Consider the following 21,047-nt stretch of genomic DNA (forward strand, 5'->3'; position numbering starts at 1 on the left):
GTACGTATCATGAAAACTGAAAAATAATGGCCGTTTGTGTTTTCCCATGCAAGTCAAGGTGAAAATGCCAAAAATGAGTGATTCAGATGTCCGAATCTCACTTCGGATTTGGATCCAAGTCAAAGCGGATGGGGCCTGAATCGGTCCAAAGCAAAGCAGGACCAATTCAGAAGGTTCAAAGCGGCATCCGAAGCGAAGCGAGGGGTCCATGCACAGCCCTATTGTAAAGGATGGCAGCTTGTGCAAAGGCTCAATAGGATCTCCATATTCGGAGGTAATATAACTCTGGAAACTAGACAGTGGGGAACAAACAGGGGTGAATTGTTGTCTTCATGTCTTGCTCATAGGTTTCCTGGAGGCATGAGGCTCACCACTGTCAGAAGCATGATGCTACGTTATATGGGCCTTTTGATCTAATCTAGAAGGGCTGTTCTTATGTTCTTACAGTAATGCAATTCAAAATGTGGTTTCTCTAAACAAAACAAAAAAAATGTTGTTGACCTGAATTCTTGGATTAAAAGGCAGGATTTTCTGGTAAAACCGTTAAATTTTGGGACTTGTTTGAGCTAAACCACCTCTCGCCTTACAAAACTAAGCAATGTTGTTCTGGGTCACTGGGTCCATTAAAGCATCTGTAAGCAGGGACGGGGAGAAATGTGTTCAGTTCACATCTGAATGCGAACTTACCTAATTTTCCACTTTTGAACCCCCATGAGAACTGAAACTCAGTTACTCTCTGGTATTAGCACTTTTCCAAATTTTGCAGTGGAGTTCTCCAATCCAAATGTGCATGAAAAAATACATATATTAGAGAAATGTAATGTTCAACTATGTGTTATATTAGGAAAACCACTTGCAAAAAAATGCATATGTATTAGGTAAAATGCATACAAAAATACAGTATTAGGAGAAACGTGCACACAAATGCTTATCTATTTTCATGCAAAAAGATTTTTTAAAAATCTCAGTGTTCAGGATGGACCAAATTAGAGATAGAAGAAATTCTCAAAGTTGAGACAAACAAAATTTAAGACTGGAAAAATGAGAAGCTCAGAGAAACTAATGGTGAAAGAGTCGTCCATCCCTGTTCGTGGGTCAGGGAGGGTGCCATATTCTCTGGCTGCCTGCTACAACTCTTAGGGATGGCTGATATGCTCCTCCATCCCTGTGTGTTTTGTGCTCATGTTTGGCAGGTGCTTTCCTGAAAGGATGGAGGGCCAAAGGTCACCGGGGGGGGGGGACTGCATTGCAGGCACAGCACTTTCCTGAGGGAACTCAAGCAACGCCAAACCCGGGCCTGGTTGCTCCCACCGATGCCAGACGGCATTGTTTTGAGGGCTTCTTAATTGGAGCAGCTGCCAGCTATACCCTCGGCAGGGGGTGGGGGAAGAGGGTCGGCAAGGCCTGGACAATAGGCGGAGCCTGGAAATATGCAAGGACAGATTGCGTTGGATGCTGGCCAGTCAAGAAATTAACTTGCCATCACCAGCCCATCTCCCTGGCCTCTGATACCTTATACAGAATACATTGCCAAGGTACAGTGAAGGAATCTATAGAAGTGAGGAGAGAGCCCCCCCCCCTCTCTGTGGGACCATAGAATCATAGAATCACAGAATCATAGAATAGTATGGTTGGAAGGGGCTTATAAGACCATCGAGTCCAACCCCCTGCTCAATGCAGGACTCTAAGTCAGACCATCCCTGACAGATGGCTGTCCAGCCTCGTCTTGAATGCCTCCAGTGTGGGAGAGCCCACCACCTCCCTAGGTCATTTGTTCCATTGTCATATTGCTCTAACAGTCAGGAAGTTTTTCCTGATCTTCAGCTGGGATCTGGCTTCCTGTAACTTGAGCCCATTATTCCGTGTCCTGCACTCTGGGATGATCGAGAAGAGATGCTGGCCTTCCTCTCTGGGACAGCCTTTCAAGTACTTGAAGAGTGCTATCATATCTCCCCTCAGTCTTCTCTTCTCAAGGCTAAACATGCCCAGTTTGTTCAGTCTCTCTTCATAGGGCTTAGTTTCCAGTCCCCTGATCACCTTCGTTGCCCTCCTCTGAACCCTCTCCAGCTTATCTGCATCCTTCTTAAAGTGTGGTGCCCAGAACTGGACACAGTACTCCAGATGAGGCATAAACGGTGCTGAGTAGAGGGGAACTAGTACTTCCCAGGATTTGGAAGCTATGCTTCTATTAATGCAGCCCAAAATAGCATTGGCCTTTTTTGCAGCCACATCACACTGTTGGTTCATATTCAACTTGTGATCTACAACAATTCCAAGATTCTACTCACTTGTATTGTTGTTGAGCCATGTATCCCCCATCTTGTAACTGTGCATTTGGTTTCTTGTTCCTAGGTGCAGAACTTGGCATTTATCCCTATTAAATTTCATTCTGTTGTTTTCTGCCCAGCACTCCAGTCTATCAAGATCACTTTGAATTTTGTCTCTGTCTTCCAAGGTATTAGCTATCCGGCCCAATTTTGTGTCATCTGAAAATCTGATCAGCATTCCCTGCACCTCCTCCTCCAAGTCATTAATCAAAATGTTGAAGAGCACTGGGCCCAGGACTGAGCCCTGAGCTAACCTGCTTGTTACTTCTCCCCAGTTTGAGAAGGTCCCATTGATAAGCACTCTTTGAGTCCGATTCTGTAGCCAACTGTGGATGCACCTGATCGTTGTTTCATCTAGCCCACTTTGAGCTAGTTTGCTCATCAGGATATCATGAGGCACTTTGTTGAAAGCTTTGCTGAAGTCGAGGTATATTGTGTCTACAGCATTCCCACAGTCCACAGGGGAGGTTACCTGATCAAAAAATGAGATCAGATTCGTCTGGCAGGATTTGTTCGTGATAAAGCCATGTTGGCTTTGAGTAATCACTGCATTGTTTTCAAGGTGCTTACAGATGGATTGTTTTATAATCTGCTCCAGAATTTTCCCAGGGATTAATGTCAGACTGACTGGTCTGTAGTTCCCAGGTTCCTCCTTTTTACCCTTTTTGAAGATAGGGACAACGTTAGCCCTCCTCCAGTCATCTGGCACTTCCCCTGTCCTCTATGATTGCTCAAAGATAATAGACAGCGGTTCTGAGAGTCCTTCTGCCAGTTCCTTTATTACCCTAGGGTGCAGTTCACCTGGCCCTGGAGATTTGAACTCATTCAAAGTAATTAGGTGTTCCTTGACCATATGCCTATCGATCTCAAGCTGCAATCCTGCCCCTTCAGCCTGTACTTCACCTTTGCCAGGCGGGTCATAGACCCTCTTTTGGGAGAAGACTGAGCCAAAGTAGGAATTGAGCACTTCTGCCTTTTCTTTGTCATCTGTTATCATTTTGCCATCCTTATTTAATAGCTGAACCACCATTTCTTTCCTCTGCCTTGTACTATGCACGAAGCTGAAGAAAGCTTTTTTGTTGATTTTAGCATCCCTTGCTAACCTCAGCTTGTTCTCGGCTTTAGCCTTCCTGGCGCCATCCCTGCAATTCTGTGCTACCTGCCTGTACTCTTCCTTCGTTGCTTGGCCTTCTTTCCACTTCCTGTATGTGTCCTTTTTTATTTTCAGGTCATCTCTTAGCTTTTTGTGACGCCACATTGGCTTCTTCTGTTGTCTTCCTCCCTGTCTTCTTGTTGGAATTGTTCATAATTGTGCCTTGAGAATTTCCTATTTTAAAAGCTCCCACCCATCTTGGACTCCTTTTCTCGTTAGCATCGCTTGCCATGGGACCTTGCTGATCATTGTTCTGAGTTTATTAAAATCAGCTTTCCCAAAATCCAGGGTACGGGTTTGGCTACATTCGTCTTTTGCTTCCTTTAGAACCATGAACTCAAGTACAACATGGTCGCTTTCCCCCAGAGTTCCTGTAACTGCTACTTTATCCACTAAGTCATCTCTGTTGGTTAGGATCAAGTCAAGGATAGCCGATCCTCTAGTTCCTTCCTCTACTTTCTGACTCTGTAGGAGGAAGTTCCCCTTCATGGATCACTGCCTTGTTGTGGCGAAGGGGCTTGCGTAACTCAGTGAAGCCATAAGCTATGCCGTGCAGGGCCACCCAAGACGGACAGGTCATGGTGGAGAGTTCTGACAAAATGTGGTCCACTGGAGAAGGAAATGGCAACCCACTCCAGTATTCTTGCCAAGAAAACCCCATGGAACGTATCACAAGGCTAAAAGAGATGACGCCGGAAGATGAGCCCCTCAGGTCGGAAGGTGTCCAATATGCTACTGGGGAAGAGCAGAGGGTATTTCCAAGTAGCGCCAGAAAGAGTGAAGCGGCTGGGCCAAACCTGAAAGGACACTCAGCTGTGGATGTGTCTGGTGGTGAAAAGAAAATCTGATGCTGTAAAGAACAATATTGTTTAGGAACCTGGAATGTCAGATCAATGAATCAAAGTAAGCTGGAGGTGGTCAAACATGAGATGGCAAGATTGAACATCGACATCTTGGGAATCAGCGAACTAAAATGGACAGGCATGGGCGAATTTAATTCAGGTGACCATCATATCTACTATTGTGGGCAAGAATCCCTTAGAAGAAATGGAGTAGCACTCATAGTCAACAAAAGGGTGGGAAAAGCAGTACTGGGGTACAATCTTAAAAATGATAGAATGATCTCAGTACGAATCCAAGGCAAACCATTCAACATCACAGTAATTCAAGTCTATGCCCCAACCACTGAGGCCGAAGAAGCTGAGGTTGATCGGTTCTATGAAGACCTACAACACCTTCTAGAACTAACACCAAAAAAAGATGTCCTCTTCATCATAGGGGATTGGAATGCTAAAGTAGGAAGTCAAGAAATCACCGGGATAACAGGCAGGCATGGCCTTGGTGTACAAAATGAAGCAGGACAAAAGCTAATAGAGTTTTGCCAGGAGAACATGCTGATCATAGCAAACACTCTTTTCCAACAGCACAAGAGGCGACTCTACACATGGACATCACCAGATGGTCAATATCGAAATCAGATTGATTATGTCCTTTGCAGCCAAAGATGGAGAAGCTCCATACAGTCAGTAAAAACAAGACCTGGAGCTGACTGTGGCTCAGATCATGAGCTGCTTCTTGCAAAATTTCGGCTTAAATTGAAGAACGTCGGGAAAACCACTAAACCGTTCAGGTATGACCTAAATCATATCCCTGATGAATATACAGTGGAGGTGAGGAATAGATTTCAGGGATTAGACCTGATAGACAGAGTGCCTGAGGAACTATGGACGGAGGTCCGTAACATTGTTCAGGAGGCAGCAACAAAATCCATCCCAAAGAAAAAGAAATGCAAGAAAGCCAAGTGGCTGTCTGATGAGGCTTTCCAAGTAGCTGAGGAAAGAAGGGAAGCGAAAAGCAAGGGAGAAAGGGGAAGATATACCCAACTGAATGCAGAGTTCCAGAGAATAGCAAGGAGAGACAAGAAGGCCTTCTTAAATGAACAATGCAAAGAAATTGAGGAAAACAACAGAATGGGAAAGACTAGAGATCTCTTCAAGAAAATTGGAGATCTCAAGGGAACGTTTTGTGCAAAGACGGGCATGATAAAGGACAAAGAAGGCAGGGACCGAACAGAAGCAGATGAGATTAAGAAGAGGTGGAAAGAATACACAGAAGAACCATACAGGAAAGATCTTAATGTCCCTGATAGCCATGATAGTGCGGTCACTGAACTTGAGCCGGACATCCTCGAGAGTGAAGTCAAGTGGGCCTTAGGAAGCATTAGTAACAACAAAGCTAGCGGAGATGACAGTATTCCAGCCGAGCTATTTAAAATCCTAAAAGATGATGCTGTTAAAGTGCTGCATTCAATATGCCAACAAATCTGGAACACTCAACAGTGGCCACAAGACTGGAAAAGGTCAGTTTACATTCCAATTCCAAAGAAGGGCAACGCCAAAGAGTGTTCAAACTACCGCACAATTGCGCTCATTTCACATGCCAGCAAGGTGATGCTCAAAATCCTACAAGCTAGGCTTCAGCAGTATGCGAACCGAGAACTACCGGAAGTACAAGCTGGGTTTCGAAGAGGCAGAGGAACTAGAGATCAAATCGCCAACATTCGCTGCATCATGGAGAAAGCAAGAGAATTCCAGAAAAACGTCTATTTCTGCTTCATTGACTACGCTAAAGCCTTTGATTGTGTGGATCACAACAAACTGTGGCAAATTCTTAAAGTGATGGGAGTACCAGACCACCTTACCTGTCTCCTGAGAAACCTGTACGAGGGTCAAGAAGCAACAGTAAGAACCAGACATGGAACAACCGATTGGTTCCAAATTGGGAAAGGAGTACGACAAGGCTGCATATTGTCACCCTGCTTATTTAACTTATATGCAGAGTACATCATGAGAAATGCCGGGTTGGATGAATCAGAGGTCGGAATTAAGATTGCTGGGAGAATTATTAACAACCTCCGATATGCAGACGATACCACCCTAATGGCAGAAAGCGAAGAGGATCTCAAGAGCCTCTTGTTGAGGGTGAAAGAGGAGAGTGCAAAAGCTGGTTTGAAACTCAACATTAAAAAAACGAAGATCATGGCATCTGGCCCCATCACTTCCTGGCATATAGAAGGGGAAGAAATGGAAGCAGTGACAGATTTTACTTTCTTGGGCTCCAAGATCACCGCAGACGGTGACTGTAGCCATGAAATTAAAAGACGCTTGCTCCTTGGGAGGAAAGCTATGGCCAACCTAGACAGCATAGTCAGAAGCAGAGACATCACCTTGCCGACAAAGGTCCGTCTAATCAAAGCTATGGTTTTCCCAGTAGTAATGTATGGCTGTGAGAGCTGGACTATAAGGAAGGCTGAGTGCCGAAGAATTGATGCTTTCGAACTGTGGTGCTGGAGAAGACTCTTACGAGTCCCCTGGACTGCAAGGCGGTCAAATCAGTCCATCCTAAAGGAAATCAACCCTGACTGCTCATTGGAAGGACAGATACTGAAGCTGAAGCTCCAATATTTTGGCCGCCTAATGCGAAGAGAAAACTCCCTGGAAAAGACCCTGATGCTGGGAAAGACTGAAGGCAAAAGGAGAAGGGGACGGCAGAGGATGAGATGGCTAGATAGTATCACGGATGCAATGAATATGAACGTGAGCACGCTCCGGGAGAGAGCGCAGGACAGGAAGGCCTGGCGTGCTATGGTCCATGGGGTCACGAAGAGTCGGACATGACTGAACGACTGAACAACAGGAGGAAGTTATCTGCCACACAAGTCAGGAATTTCCTGGAGGCGCTCAGCAGTAGAGCACCTGCTTTGCATGCCAAAGGTCCCAGGTTCAGTCCCTGGCTTCTCCAGGTAGGTTTGGAAAAACTATATATGTTTAGACAGAAGACATCTGGCTGGGGAATTATGGGAGTTAAAGAACTTTTTTCTGTCTAAACATGCATAGGATTGCACCCTAAATAAATACACTCTTTAGGGGGAAAAACTTAAGCAGGGAACCTCAAAAAATACCCTGCTGAGAATTGAGGGTTTCCAGCAGCCATGGAATATTCATGGACTGTTGAGAGGAAAAAACAGAAAATCAGGGAGGAGGAGGAGGAGGAATGGAGGTTCCCTGCTTAGGAACACTCCTAAGGAACACTCAACACTGCCATGTTTTCTTCTAGGTTCCAGTTGTTGAATAGCTCCCAACTCTATTATTTTCTTAGGTCGTTTAAGCAAGTGATGCTTAAATTTAAAATAAACAAATTCCCTCATCTCCAACTTGAATATAAATCCCCACTGGAAGTTGCATTCATTCTTTCGATGACTTTTCCCTCTCTCCAGGGCTCATCCTCATTTTCTCAAGCACAGCTCCATTTCAAGAAGATTTGTTTTGTTGGCCATGCACGTTTAAATGTCTGGTTTAGCTCACCTCTTTGGTATTCTCTGTTGGAAAGATCTCTGAAATAAAGAATAGTGCGCAAGTTCAAGAGTCATTTCTAGCTTTCAAGTGTGAGTACCAGCTTAACCCCTGCACCCCTTTTCAAGAATGCCAAGAACGATGTCAAATACATCATCCTGGTGCAATGTTTCCTTTGTGCACTGAACAAACTTCATGGTGAAACGTGCATGCACACTCCTCCGAAAACGTTTGCACATGCCAACTCAAGTGAACTGGATCAGGCCAAAGGTCCAATGACACTCACTCTGCTGCAGGGCTGGCCAAAGACATTTTGCTGCCAGAAGCAAACAAGATGGCACCTCCTCCCATTCTTTAAAAAAAAGCCAACTGGACGGATGGGACAGTATTTTCCGCTGCTTCTGAAGGCAGCAGGCTAACTTAGGGGGCACAGAGCAGGCTGCATGGCACACAGGTCTCTCCTCCAACACCTTGCTACCACCTCCCAGCATCTGCTTCCTGATGTGACTGCTTCACTCTACCTAACGGCAGGGCCGGCCCTGCTCTGCTATATGTATTCATCCTTGAAAGCCATACTATGTATTAAAGGACATTTTCACACATTACTCTTTAAAATGCTTTATTGAGTTTGCCTCCTATTTTGTTAAAAAAAACCCACAAGTTTATTTATGGCATTCCTCCAAGGGGCTCAAGATGGCAAACAAATATTGGTTTCTCTTCCTCTGTATCCAGGCACCAACAACCCTGTGAGGAAGATAAGCGTAAGACATGGCAACAGAACCATCCTATAGTGAGGCAGAGCAGCATAGGCAGCTCTTCACTCTTGCCAATAGAGTAGGCTTCCTCAAGCTGGTGCCCCCCATATGTGTTTGTGGGGTGATGGGAGTTGTTTTCCACACATCCGGAGGGCATTGGGTTATGGAAGGCTGCAATGGCCACACAGAGAGAGGAAACCAATGACAATCACACCCGGTGCGCCCAAACGCCACCAGGTGAGCATCAGAGAGGGAAATGGATTCTTCCACTACAAGTACAGGCTGTTTATAAAGATATATTCAATATGCCACAGGAAGCAATGGGTTAAGAAAGGAGGATCAGAAGTAAGGGCCAAACGCATTGTTTTCTTCAACAATATTAGAACATATTGGATTTGATCCACAGTTGCACTTGAAATTCAACAGCCTATTGCAGAGAATTGGGGGTGGGGTGATTTCCCTGTACAGGGGAGCCTGAAAAAGGACATTCTGAGACGATGTCTCAGAAAACTGGTACCTGAGCAACCTTGGCTCAGCTCTACTTTGCAGAATTATCAAGCTATCATGGCTGGAATGAGGCTAATCCCCTGGCTGTGTTAAGGGGAAATGTCATTCCTGTTGTTCTGGAGCAATAACATTCTGTTTACAGCTCAAATGTGCTATCTGGTTTGCAAGAGAAATGTTGTTTCAACACCTCTTGGGCAGAGCATGCTGCTAGACCTCATTGAAGTAGCTGGTTGTTGGGCTTGCTCACTGCTGTAATCCCTCATTTATGTAAATAAATGGAGTAGTTCCATCTGCCAAATGTTTAAACGTACAGAGATGCCAATTAGTGCCTTTCTCTTGTTGCCTGGGTTGACAGCAACGGGTGCAACGAGAGGTTAATACAGATGCAGCTAGAGAGGTTTCCCATACTCAGAGTCCACCGCCTCCCTTACCTCGTCTCCACCCCCTTAGCATCTGGTCTGGAGGATTCATCGCTGTTTAACCAGCCCTTCCCCCCAAACCTGCTGCCCTTCCTGGACACCGAAAAGCCTGGGAACCCTGTAACTGTCTTACAGAACAGATGGCTCTGGGTTCCTTCCATGTGGCGTGATGGAGAGACGTGCTGGGATCCCAGGTTGTCACTTATCCTACATTTATCCTTATGGTGGTTGAGATATGGGAAACCAGAAAATGCTGATAACAAAATTACAGTGGACAGTTGTTGGAATGAAGGAAGGGGATTACGGGGTCCCTGCCAGGATCTGTAATTCCAAATGTTTCAAGTGTCTGTTCTTTTCTTTTAAAAATAATAATAACTGAGTTTTTCTAAGCACAAACAATAAATTCATTCAAGGCAAACTTCTAATATTAAACTATGACTCCCTGTGCAAAGAAGATTTGTGAAATATCTGATTAGAGGGTATGTGATCACTGGCCAATTCATTACGGTACATAGTATGCAAAAGAGTATAATTGATGGTTTTATCCCATAAGGACCCTCCACAGCTGAGCAGTTTTGTTTTCTAATCCGCTCCTTTACAGATAACCTGACAGTGCACATGTTTTCAGCAGATTTCCAAAATACAAAGAATTGCAGATATTTCCCAGTAGTGCATAATCCATTTACTTTGGATATGCTTGTAATGTAGCTCCCTTACCATTTTGCCTGATAAAAGCATTTTGTGCAGTTTGAATGCTTGCCTGCTCATACAGTCCCTATGGGGAGGGGGCGGTAATCTTGTTAAACATTTCTTAGTACAATTTGCAGAGTTGGAAAAAGTGCAGACAAGGGCAACTACAATGATCAAGGGGTTGGCGCAACTCCCCTGCGAAGGAAGGTTACAACATCTGGGACTGTTTAGTTTAGAGAAAGGCAAGTGAGGGGAGACATGACAGAGGTGTACAAAATTATGCATGGTGTGGAGAATGTGGATAGGGAGACATTTTTCTCCCTCTCTCAAAATACTAGAACCCAGTGGGGTCCTCCCATGATGCTGATTGGTGGGAGATTCAGGACAGATAAAAGGCAGGACTTCTTCACACAGCACATAGTTCACCTATGGAATTCACTACCACAGCATGTAGTGATGGCCACCAATTTGGATGGCTTTAAAAGGGGGTTAGACAAATTCCTGGAGGAGAAGGCTATCAATGGCTACTAGTCCAGATGGCTATATACTACCTCCAGTACCAGAGGCAGCATGCCTATGTACACCAGTTGCTGGGGAACATGGGTGGGAGGGTGCTGTTGCACTCATGTCCTACTTGTGGGCTTCCCACAGGTAGCCAGTTAGCCACTGTGTGAACAGGATGCTGTACTAGGTGGACCCTTGGTCTGATCCAGCAGGGCTCTTCTCATGTTCCTGCAGTCGCCTGCATTCAAGCTCAGTGCCTTCTGGAGCATCTCTAGAAGTTAAAAATCTCAGAGTGGTGGTGAAGGGGCAGAAGGGGTCCGTCTCTTCTTGAGCACAAACATCTTTGGATGTGTGCGCATGAACACTAAGGCAGTGTACAGTGCGCAGCCGGCCATTTCGCACACTGCAGTGGGGGAAGTCTTTTCTTAAACTGCTGATAACAACATGTTGTGAAACAATTCAATTTGTCTGGCACGTCTTCCGCAGTCAGTATTTAAGTCAACGGAGGACAATTGATCACAGCAGAGGTGTTGAACATTTTCCAGCCAGAGGGCCAAATGCAATGCCAGACATATTCTCAGGGGCCACAGTCCAGTGGTGGGAGGGGCCTAAGGCAAAGGGGGCAGCACCAAACTACCGCCGTATTTTAGCATAAAGGTGTTACTGCCGGTAACGAAGCCTTAAGTTAACCTTTTAGCATGGGGAAGAAAAACATGCAAAAGCCAGGAAACCACCAAACAACTAGCAGATGGGAGAAGGGGGGGAGGGGAGGGGGGTGCCATCTGGCAAACCCTGGGGCGCTGGATTGGGACCCCAGTCTGGCCAGATTTGGCTTGTAGCCCTGAGGTTCTGTCCTCCTGATTTAAGGCAGCCTTTTCTAACAGCCATGCTGGATGGGGATGATGGGAGTTGTCATCAAAGACAGGTTGGAAGGTGACCAGCTGGAGAAGACTGACTGAGGATGTCTGCATTATCCACTGCGCAATGTGTTCCGTTCGTCCTTCTGTCCCTTCTCTTCCTCGCCCTGAGGAGACATCCTCTTCCACTCTGGAGAAATTTCTCTCCTTCTCCTCATCTGGTGCTGCTTATCACATGATCCCTCTCTGTTGCAGTTTGCCAGTCTTGTAAATCCCCAAAGCCTGGGTTGGAAATTCCTACCGGTCATGTCACCTTGGTTGTGGAGAGATGACGGCACGGAGAACAGAAAGTGCCGGAGGGGTGCTCCAGACATGAAAGCAAATGGTGCCTCCCCATCTTTTTGTTGTGAGTTGACGGGTGTCTTTCCTCTGGGTGATTCCAGACCAGGCTTTCGTCCTGCAGTTGCCCTGCCACATTCATGGAATTTTACTGGGGCGTTTCTTCCCAAGCATCATCCACTTGCACCCTTCCTGCACAATGTCTTCTGATACTTAGACATCCATCTGGAAGCACCTTAAAGAGCTCTAGAAAATGCTAGCTGTATGTTTATTTGATAAAGCTGTGTGCAAACAGCCTCTCAAAATTCTCCAGACTTTTTGTTTTGGGGTGTGTGGAAAACAATTTCACTCAATTTCTCCAAGGGGAGGAGAAATTATCCAACAGCTTCTCACATTTGGCTCACCATTGGTAGGAATTGTGGCACAGCTTCTCCCCCCCCCCCCCGGGTTTTCCTTTTTCCCCGCTGCCATTGCAAGTGGCAACAGCATCAACGGTATCGAGGCTTCCGCTATTCTGCATCGTTCTGGGGGCATTTCATAATTTATGTGAATTTCTTTAGTGGTGTTTTTGAGCTCCCTTAATCACGGCAAGGTGGAGAAGGGCGTTGGGTGAGTGCTTTCTTTCTGTTACAGAGCTCTCCGTTGCTCTGCAGCCTCCCAGGCCGCTTGCTCCTCCTGAACTGAAAAGGCCCCATGGGAGAGATTGCCTCCCGCTGTCTTTCCCTGGGCTTTAACTAAATGCGGGGAGCTGAGGAGCCTACAGGCTGCCACAGAGGTTATTGAACAGTGAATGACAGGACCCTGACACGCACCCCTCGGCCACCTCGTAAGTAAGGCGAGCACAAGCACCCTGAACCCAACCCATGAGAGTTTCTCTGAAATTTCTTTTCCTTTGGATTTCCTTTCGAAAGCAATTTCTCTTCTATCAAATTGAATGGGAATGGTCAAAATTTTCGGTACAGCACTATTATTTAATGCTAAATATGCAATCTTAACTTGGAACATGCAGTTCAATTCAATGAAACTGAAATGAAAAACATATAGGTTTCCTTCTTCTCTCTATAGCTGTAACATTGGTAGGGTTTCCAAATGACCCGGGGTAAAATAATAAAAATAAAATAATAATAAAAAAATTAGCCTAGCCTACTCTGCTGTGCCTGAGGGCACAGAAGAACAGCAACTAAGGCTTTTCCTAACAGGGAGATTATTAACATCATCCCCTAAAACCAGTTAGGGTGCAATCCCATGCAGATAAGCGGCCGCCTCTGAACTTGGAGACGACCTCCTATCCAATGCAGGGCAGGAGAAGCATGGAGGGGATTGTTCCCTCTGCATTTCTCCTGCCCTGCATTTTCGGCTAGACAGACAATTTTGGCTGTCCAGCCACAGGAGGGTGGAGCAGGGGAGGAGGCTGCTGGACAACACATAGGATGTGTTGTACTGGCATTTCCACCCGCCCGGCCCTGGAACGCCACCTGGAATGCCCCGTTTCAGCTGCTCCATGCTCCTCTTGTGAGCGTGGAGCATGGGCTCTGAGGTCGGTTCCCAGAAAACCAGATATCCTATGGCCGTCTAGCCACTGACTAGCGGCCATAGGATTGCTCCCTCCAAGGTTTTATTATATGACGTGTACATAACTGTTATAACTATTTATATATTTATATACCACTAATAATAAATCAATATTATGTATTTATAATATGATGTATTAACATCATCCCCTGCTAAAACTGGTTAGAGATTTTATTATATTAAGTGGTATATAACTATTATAAATATTATATATTTATATACCATTAAGAATAAATCAATATTATCTATTCATAATATTTACCTATATAAATATATTTAATTATATAAATATTATAAATATTAAATAAATATCATAAATATTAATATACACAAATTTTATAAACAAAGTCTGCATATCAAGCAGAAAGCACAGCTGCAGGGGCCAGTTGGACAGATGCCAATCTCAAATGCTAACTGAAGGCCACAGATAACAAGCCATTCGGCCCTCTACTTGGGAAATTAGACCTCATACAAGTCTTATTCTGTGGGTGGTCACTAAGGACAGGGCCTTTTCAATGGTGGCACCCCATTTGTGGAGTGCCCTCCCCATAGAGGCTCAGCTGGCGCCTACGTTGTGATCTTTTCAGCGCTGGTTGAGGACCTTTTTATTCTCCCAATGCCTTTTAGTCCTCCAGTTTTTGTTGTTTGTAAATGTGTTATTTATTATTATTATTATTATTATTATTATTATTATTATTATTATTGGTTTTTATACTGCTGTTGGCCTTTACTTTGTTTTTGTCTTGTTTTTAAACACACACACACACACAGACACAAATAATTTTATTTTGTTGTTGTTGAAATTTTACAATAAAAATGAATTTAAAATATTGTAGTGTTAAATTTTGAAAAGTTTTAGATTGTGTTCCATCAGGTTGTGGTATCTGTAACGTCTGTGAGAGGTTTGGCTATTGGGCAGTACAGAAATGTCCTAAATAAATAAATAAACACTCTTCATGGACACTTCCATGGCCATGCTTCACCGAGGCCCCTTTGAAGAAGGATCATTTGTAGCGTCTGAAGGGGGGGGGGCTCCTCATTGGCATGCCGCTCACACTCCTTTGGCTTTCTCCCTGCCCCCCCCCTCACCACCTCCTTCTGGAATGCACACCAGTTCCCAGCATTGTCCAAGTACCTCCCAAGCGGATGCAACCATCGTGGTGCTCTGCACTGGCTCTTAACAGCGTCCATCCCAATTAAGAGGTGGCCGGCGCTATTGTCCAGGGCATTCCAGATCCATGTCAAGTAGCCCACCCCACCTCTTCTCTCTACCTCCCGCCCCTCGGCCACCAAAGGCTCTCAGACAAAGAGGGCTCAGTCGATGCTTTGTACGAGCGTTTCTGCCTGATTAACGGTAACATAGCGGCACTTTCAACTCGGCTGGAATGGGGGAACGCAAGGGAGAATTCCAGGCCTGGCATAAAGAACCCAGGACAAACCCTTTGCGAGTCTGTCCCCAGCGTGATGGACAGAATTTATCCTTCCATTAAGTGAATGGGGACGACTCCTTGGGAACTTGCCGCTGTGTTGGTTTTGCCGTGTTTCCTCCCTGGCTCAGAACACCGATTGCCAACGTCTCTTTGCCGAAGCTAATTAGGTAGCGAGGGAAATTCCTGGCCTTGTTAAAGAGGCTGAGTGAATCATATTAAAAGAAAGGAAAAAAGAAAAAGAAGGTCCTAGCTAGAGGCTGCAGGGAAGCATGTTGAGAATGGTTTTGATTTAGGAAATCCTGCCCGCAGGAACAAGGTATTGGAAGGGGCCCATTCAGAAGGCCCTTTGAGCTGTATATTTGGAGATTCTAAGAGCTTGTCAGCACAGGTAGGCATAGCACTCTCACAAGCTGAATCTGTACCGGATGAAGCTCTGATGTGCACCTACCCACATGATGCACACCATGTCTTGGGCCTAGGGTGGCCAGGTGTCCTCTTTTGCAAACAACAATTCTCTATCTGAACTGCCATCCTCAAGGACCATCCTCAATCTGAACTGTTGTCCTGTCCAGTAGAGGCTGGTGGCTCCAATGTCAGTGGGGCAGTGCATCCACTCCAGGTTTGAGTCAGAACCAGTCAGAACTCTAAAGGACCTATCCAAGATGCAAAGCACCTTGGATAGTCCTTTTGAGGTCTGACCGAAACCTGGAATGGATCTACCACCCCACTGACATTGGAGCCACCAGCCTTCACTGGTCCTCTCCAGTTCCTGTCTAAACATAACGGACTACAAGAATTCTTGCCCATCAACAGCTGGACACCATAACCAGGCTGAACAGGTAGTAATACAGGTCACTTGGTCACAGTCTTCCACAATATGGTGAGATTTACTGTATTTCTATTTACATTATAATGTTTATTTCCAAATGTGCACCTATACATATAAATTAGCATATGCAAATGTTATGCAAACCACTGTACTCTTTTGTCCTTTTTGGGGGGGGTTCATTTCCTCTTTTTTGCCTGTTCATGAGTGGTCACCCTATACTGTTTGTGCACGGATCTCCTGTCTCTTTTATAGTGAGGTCAAAGACAGAATTCCAGCAGACATAGCTTTTCTTAGTGCTATGTGGAGAAGTTGCACCTGATCAAAAGAAAATCTCGATCTGCCCTCGTCCATGCAACTTTTAAAAGTGTGGGAGTCCCGCTTTCCACTGCATCTGGTCACCCTAGCATGGAGGTAAATGCATGGCAAATGCTCCAGTGTCTACATTTCTGAAAGGCCCAGGCGGAGCAAGGCCAGTAACCCAAAAGTTGGCTGCCCTAGGAGTTGCCAACCATCAGCTGCCTTTGAGCCTGGTCACCCTGTCAACTGCTGATATTTCTCATGGCTGTTTCAGGAGGTCTTTTGCAGCCTACAATGAAATTGAGGTCTTGACAGCACAGGGATCTTTGGGGGTAACATAAATGGGTCAGAATATATGAGGGAGGTGAAGACACACCTGTTTCCAAAATTAGTATGAGGCTTCCCCCAGACTAAAGAGGGTGGCCAGGTGTCCTACTTTACAGAGGACAGCCCTCTTTTTTGGAGGGCTAGCAGAGGACAGTCATCTATTTGAAGGTGTCCTCTATTTTATTTATTTATTAGTTTGTTTATTTATTACATTTCAATCCCACCTTTTTTCCTGTTGCGAGGAACCCAAGGTAGGTTACATAGTCCGCCTCCACTCCATTTGATCCTCACAACAACCTTGTTCAGTAGGTTAGGCTGAGAATCAGTGACTGGCCCAAAGTCACACAGCTCAGCTTCATGACTGAGTGGGGATTAGAACCCGGAACTCCTGAGTCCTAGTCCAACACTCTAACCATTGCACCACACTGGCTCTTTTTGATGGGCTCTTCAATCCAAGTCTGATTTAAAGTCAAAGCACCATACAGGGCCTTGAAGTTGCCCATCAAAAGTTAGCATCTGGACAACTGTCTCAACAGGCACACAGATGCCCTGTTATGGTAAGATGTATTGTATTTCTATTTAAGATGTTATTTCTAAATCTGCAGCCATACATATAACTTTGCACGTGCAGATGTTATGCAAGTTGGTGCCCTTTTTTGCTCTGTCTTTTGGCAATGCATTTCCTCTTCTTTGGCAATACAAACGTTCCCTCCCTCTTCCACCTCCCACATGGATCACCAACCCCACCTGGACTGTCAGCCCTGTGCTGCTTTAAGAAGTACTTTTCGTGTTCCTTTACGGAGAGGCATTTGAGCTCCCTTATTCGTCCATGTCTGGGTTAATTTCTAGGCACCCGCGAAATAGCATTGGGCTTCGTCTCTGCAGTAGCTGCAGCATAATTGACATTATCAGAGATGGAAGCAAATCCTCATGGACTGTCGTGTTTTCTCTTCAGCTAGTCATATGATACAGGGAAGAGGGATTCCAGAAACGCAGCCACCTGCAAAGATCTTCTGTAAGGACAAGGCCCTGACTTGAGAAGGGCCTTGTCCTTACAGCCTTTCTGTGCTTCTCTTACGGAAAGCACTTTAACGAACTGCAGCTTTCTCTTTATGCTAATATCCTCGGGTAAAACTAAGGGTGAAGCCTGTTGCATTTTAAGAGAGGAGTAGAGTTTCACGCACCCCTCAAATCACTACTGACCAGGGACTACTGCCGATATTTTCCAGTCCCTGCCCTGGTGAATCGATGTGCCTGTTTGTTCTTACTTTTGCCTTTGGGGGATGCCTTTAAAAAAATGGTTTGGGTTACTTGCTGATTCAGGGTTGTGCTCCAAGGGTGGCTAAGAGGAAACGCATAATAAAAAATGAGGGAAAAAACAGTTGATGCAAATTTAGATGCAAATTTAGATTACGTAGATGCACATTTAGAAATGGTCACGGTAATTTCAATAGAAATAAAATATCTCTCACTGCAAGGGGGGGGGGACTGTGACCGGGCGAGCCGTGTGCCTGCTCCTCCGTCTACTCTCCAGGGGCTATGTGTGGATGGGCAGCAACTTCAAGGCTGCTGCTGTCCCTTTTTAGGGTGCCTTATCCTTAAACCAGACTTTTTTGGGACGGGGGAGGGATGCAGCCCTTTAAATACAGAATGCCTTCCAATAGAGGACTGCCCTCTGGCCACCCTTTAAGCAGAGGCGTGCCCTCTGCAAAGTAGGATGCATGGAGTAGAGAGCTTCGGCTATTGGGCGGTATAGAAATGAAATGAATGAATGAATAAATAAATAAATAAATAAATAAAATAGTGCCCAATGTTAGTCTTATGTGAAGTAGACCCATTGAAATGAATCAGATTTAAGTTAGTTGTGACTAACTTGTCTCATTCATTTCAATGGTTCTACTCTACATAGGACTTATATTGGATGCTACCCATGGTCAGCTCATGAGTTCCCCTCCCCAGGGCCAAGGCCAGATCCAGAGTTTAACCTCACACACACAGCACAGGGCTTCTGGAAGTGGCCCTCCTACGTTGATGGGTGTCCTGGTGGGCCTGACAGCTGACAGTCGCAGCAGGCCGCAGCATTGCTCGGAGCTGCTCACCATTTTCATTACCCACAATCCCCCAACGTAGTATTGCTCAAAGGCATTGTAGGAAATTTAAATGAGGGCCCACCCAGTGGGGCCAGTGAGAGCCTGGAATTTTACTTTCCCGTAATATCCTAGAGAGATGCTATGGCTGGGGCATTGTGGGTAGGGATGCTGGAGAAATTCGAGACGGACGAAAATGAGTTCAGATTTCTAAGAATCTGACCTGTGGACTCCGCCGCAGACTGGTCCCCTCAGGCCGCACAGAGTCCGTGGACTTTCAGATTTAAAAAAAAAAATTTTCCCCAAATTTACACAAATTGGGAAATGCACATGTTTCTGCTGAGACTGGAAAATATACGTGAGAAAAGTTGAATGGAACGGAGGACAATATGCTAAATGTTAATACTAACATAAATTACGTAAGTTGTTACGAAACTTCTTACGGAATTATTTGCGTATTTTTCCACATAACGTTTTTTTAAAAAAATAAATCCGTCTCTGAATGGATACCAGAACAAACAGCACTGCACAATCCATGAAGCACACATGGGACTGATTTCACAAAATCTGGACATCCCTAAATGTGGGTAATTAAAATGGCCGCTCCCAGACCCACCTGCCTAGTGTCAGCTACAGGCCTTGCCATGGTGCTGGGGCTGCCCAAGGATCCCAGGTGCAGACACTGGCCCTGCCTTGGAGGGTCAAGTTAAACATCTGAGTGTGGGATGGAATGAGAGACCCCCTTAAGCTAGGGGTGTCCGTCGCTGGGAAATCTGGTTCTTCTTTGACTCGATGGAGTTCTGCAGGGTATATGACTCAATTTCCATTTGGCAAGCTGAGTTGTGGGCTTTTCCTTGAACTCCAGGAACTTTTATTGTGCATTTTCCCCACAGGTTCTGTAATTTGTGCAAATCTGTGCAATTTTCACAAATTTCTGAGCAATTTGTGCAAATTCAGCTGTTTTCAGCACATGTTGCTCAGAAATTTGCACAAATTACAGAACCTGCAGGAAAAATGCACATATACCTGGAAAATCCATGCACTGGCCAGACCCGCAGCAGACCAAGTCAGGCACCTCAGCAGGAACTGGAACAAACTCCGGGGGCGGGGTGGATCCTAGGAAAACTCATCAAACTCCACCCTCCCCCAATGGATTTCTCTGACATCCCAACCTTGAACCTGGTGGCTGGGTCAGTGAACCACCCACCATTTTTATTTCCCACATTCTCCCAGAGGACTGCTACACTGGAGGCATTGTGGGTAATAAACATGGTGTAGATTGTAGCCCTGCTGCCCACCGCCAGCAGAAGTACTGGGGGGGGGGCTGATGTAGGAAGGGGCCAACAGAGGGTACTTTGCCAGGGCCCCCCTCCAACCTGAAGCAAACCTTGAACCTTATTATGCTGTGATCCTTGATATTAGAATGGGGGTGTTGCAAGCATGTCACTAACATCACCAGTGAAACATCGGCAGTAGGCAGTTTCTAATCTGTGCAGTAAATCCAGCTTCACAACCAGTGTTACAAACGTATGACCCACGCCAACAAGTTGAATATCAGCTTTGTTGAGTCCTTGTGCATTTAGGATTTCTCAAATGGCCAGAGAACAATCAACCCCCATCTGCTTTTGTGTCTTCATTATATTTTTATTTCCTCCAAAGTGCTCACATACACACACCCTTTGCCCTCACACAACAACCCTCTGAGGCAGGTTAAGCTGGGAGACAGTGACTGGCATCAGGTCACCCATGAAGCTGTGTGGCAGAGCAGGGACTTGAAACTGGGTCTCCCTGGTCTACGTTTGACATGCTAAACTCTACACCACAGCGTTAAGAGCAGAAAGCAGAACTTGAAGCTTTGCACATAATGGAGATGAACCTCAGTCACCAGCTTCAATGAGCAGTTCCATGGTGCAGCTTTGGACTTAATGGTCCTATGCAGGACCGGCAGGGTAGGCATGGCCGGGCAGCTGCCGAGGGCCCACACCCCAGCAGGGGCCCACTGACAAGAGTCTCCAGGGGTTGCTCCTCCTCTTCATCATTGCAGCCTGCTTGTTCCCCAGCCTCTCCCTCCAGCCCAGACAACAGAGGTGGTGAGAAGGAGGAGCAGGAGATGCCACGGCCTGCTTGCCACCTGGATCTCTACCTGATCTCTACGGGCCCTACATCCCACCCCCCTTCCTTTAGATGGTAATGTAAGAAATGTGAAATGTATCTGCATCTTGCCTCTTCATTAAAAAAAATGCTCAACGCAGCTTACATATGATGAAATGAAATAAATACAGTGGGTTAGATCCAAATCCAGGTATGCTCAGTGTAAACCAGACCTGACCAAAGCGATGTCCCCCAGATGCCAACAATAATATGTATTGCTCCACGTACTTTTGATAAGCCAGCCCTCCTCACAACAACCCTGTGAGGAAGGTTGGGCTGATAGTCAGTGACTGGGCCAAAGTCACCCAGTGAGCTTCGTGGCTGAGTGGGGACTAGAACCCGGGTCTCCTGAGTCCAAGTCCAACACTCTTAACCGCTACAACCCACTGGCTCTCATTATGCTGTGTGGAGTCCTGGACATCTGCTCCAAAGTCCTCTGCCCTGGCAATGG

The sequence above is a fragment of the Heloderma suspectum genome, chromosome 12 (genome assembly GCF_057233095.1).
Source record: "Heloderma suspectum isolate Gila_16-S chromosome 12, 16-S_ref, whole genome shotgun sequence".
Taxonomy (NCBI): Eukaryota; Metazoa; Chordata; class Lepidosauria; order Squamata; family Helodermatidae; genus Heloderma; species Heloderma suspectum.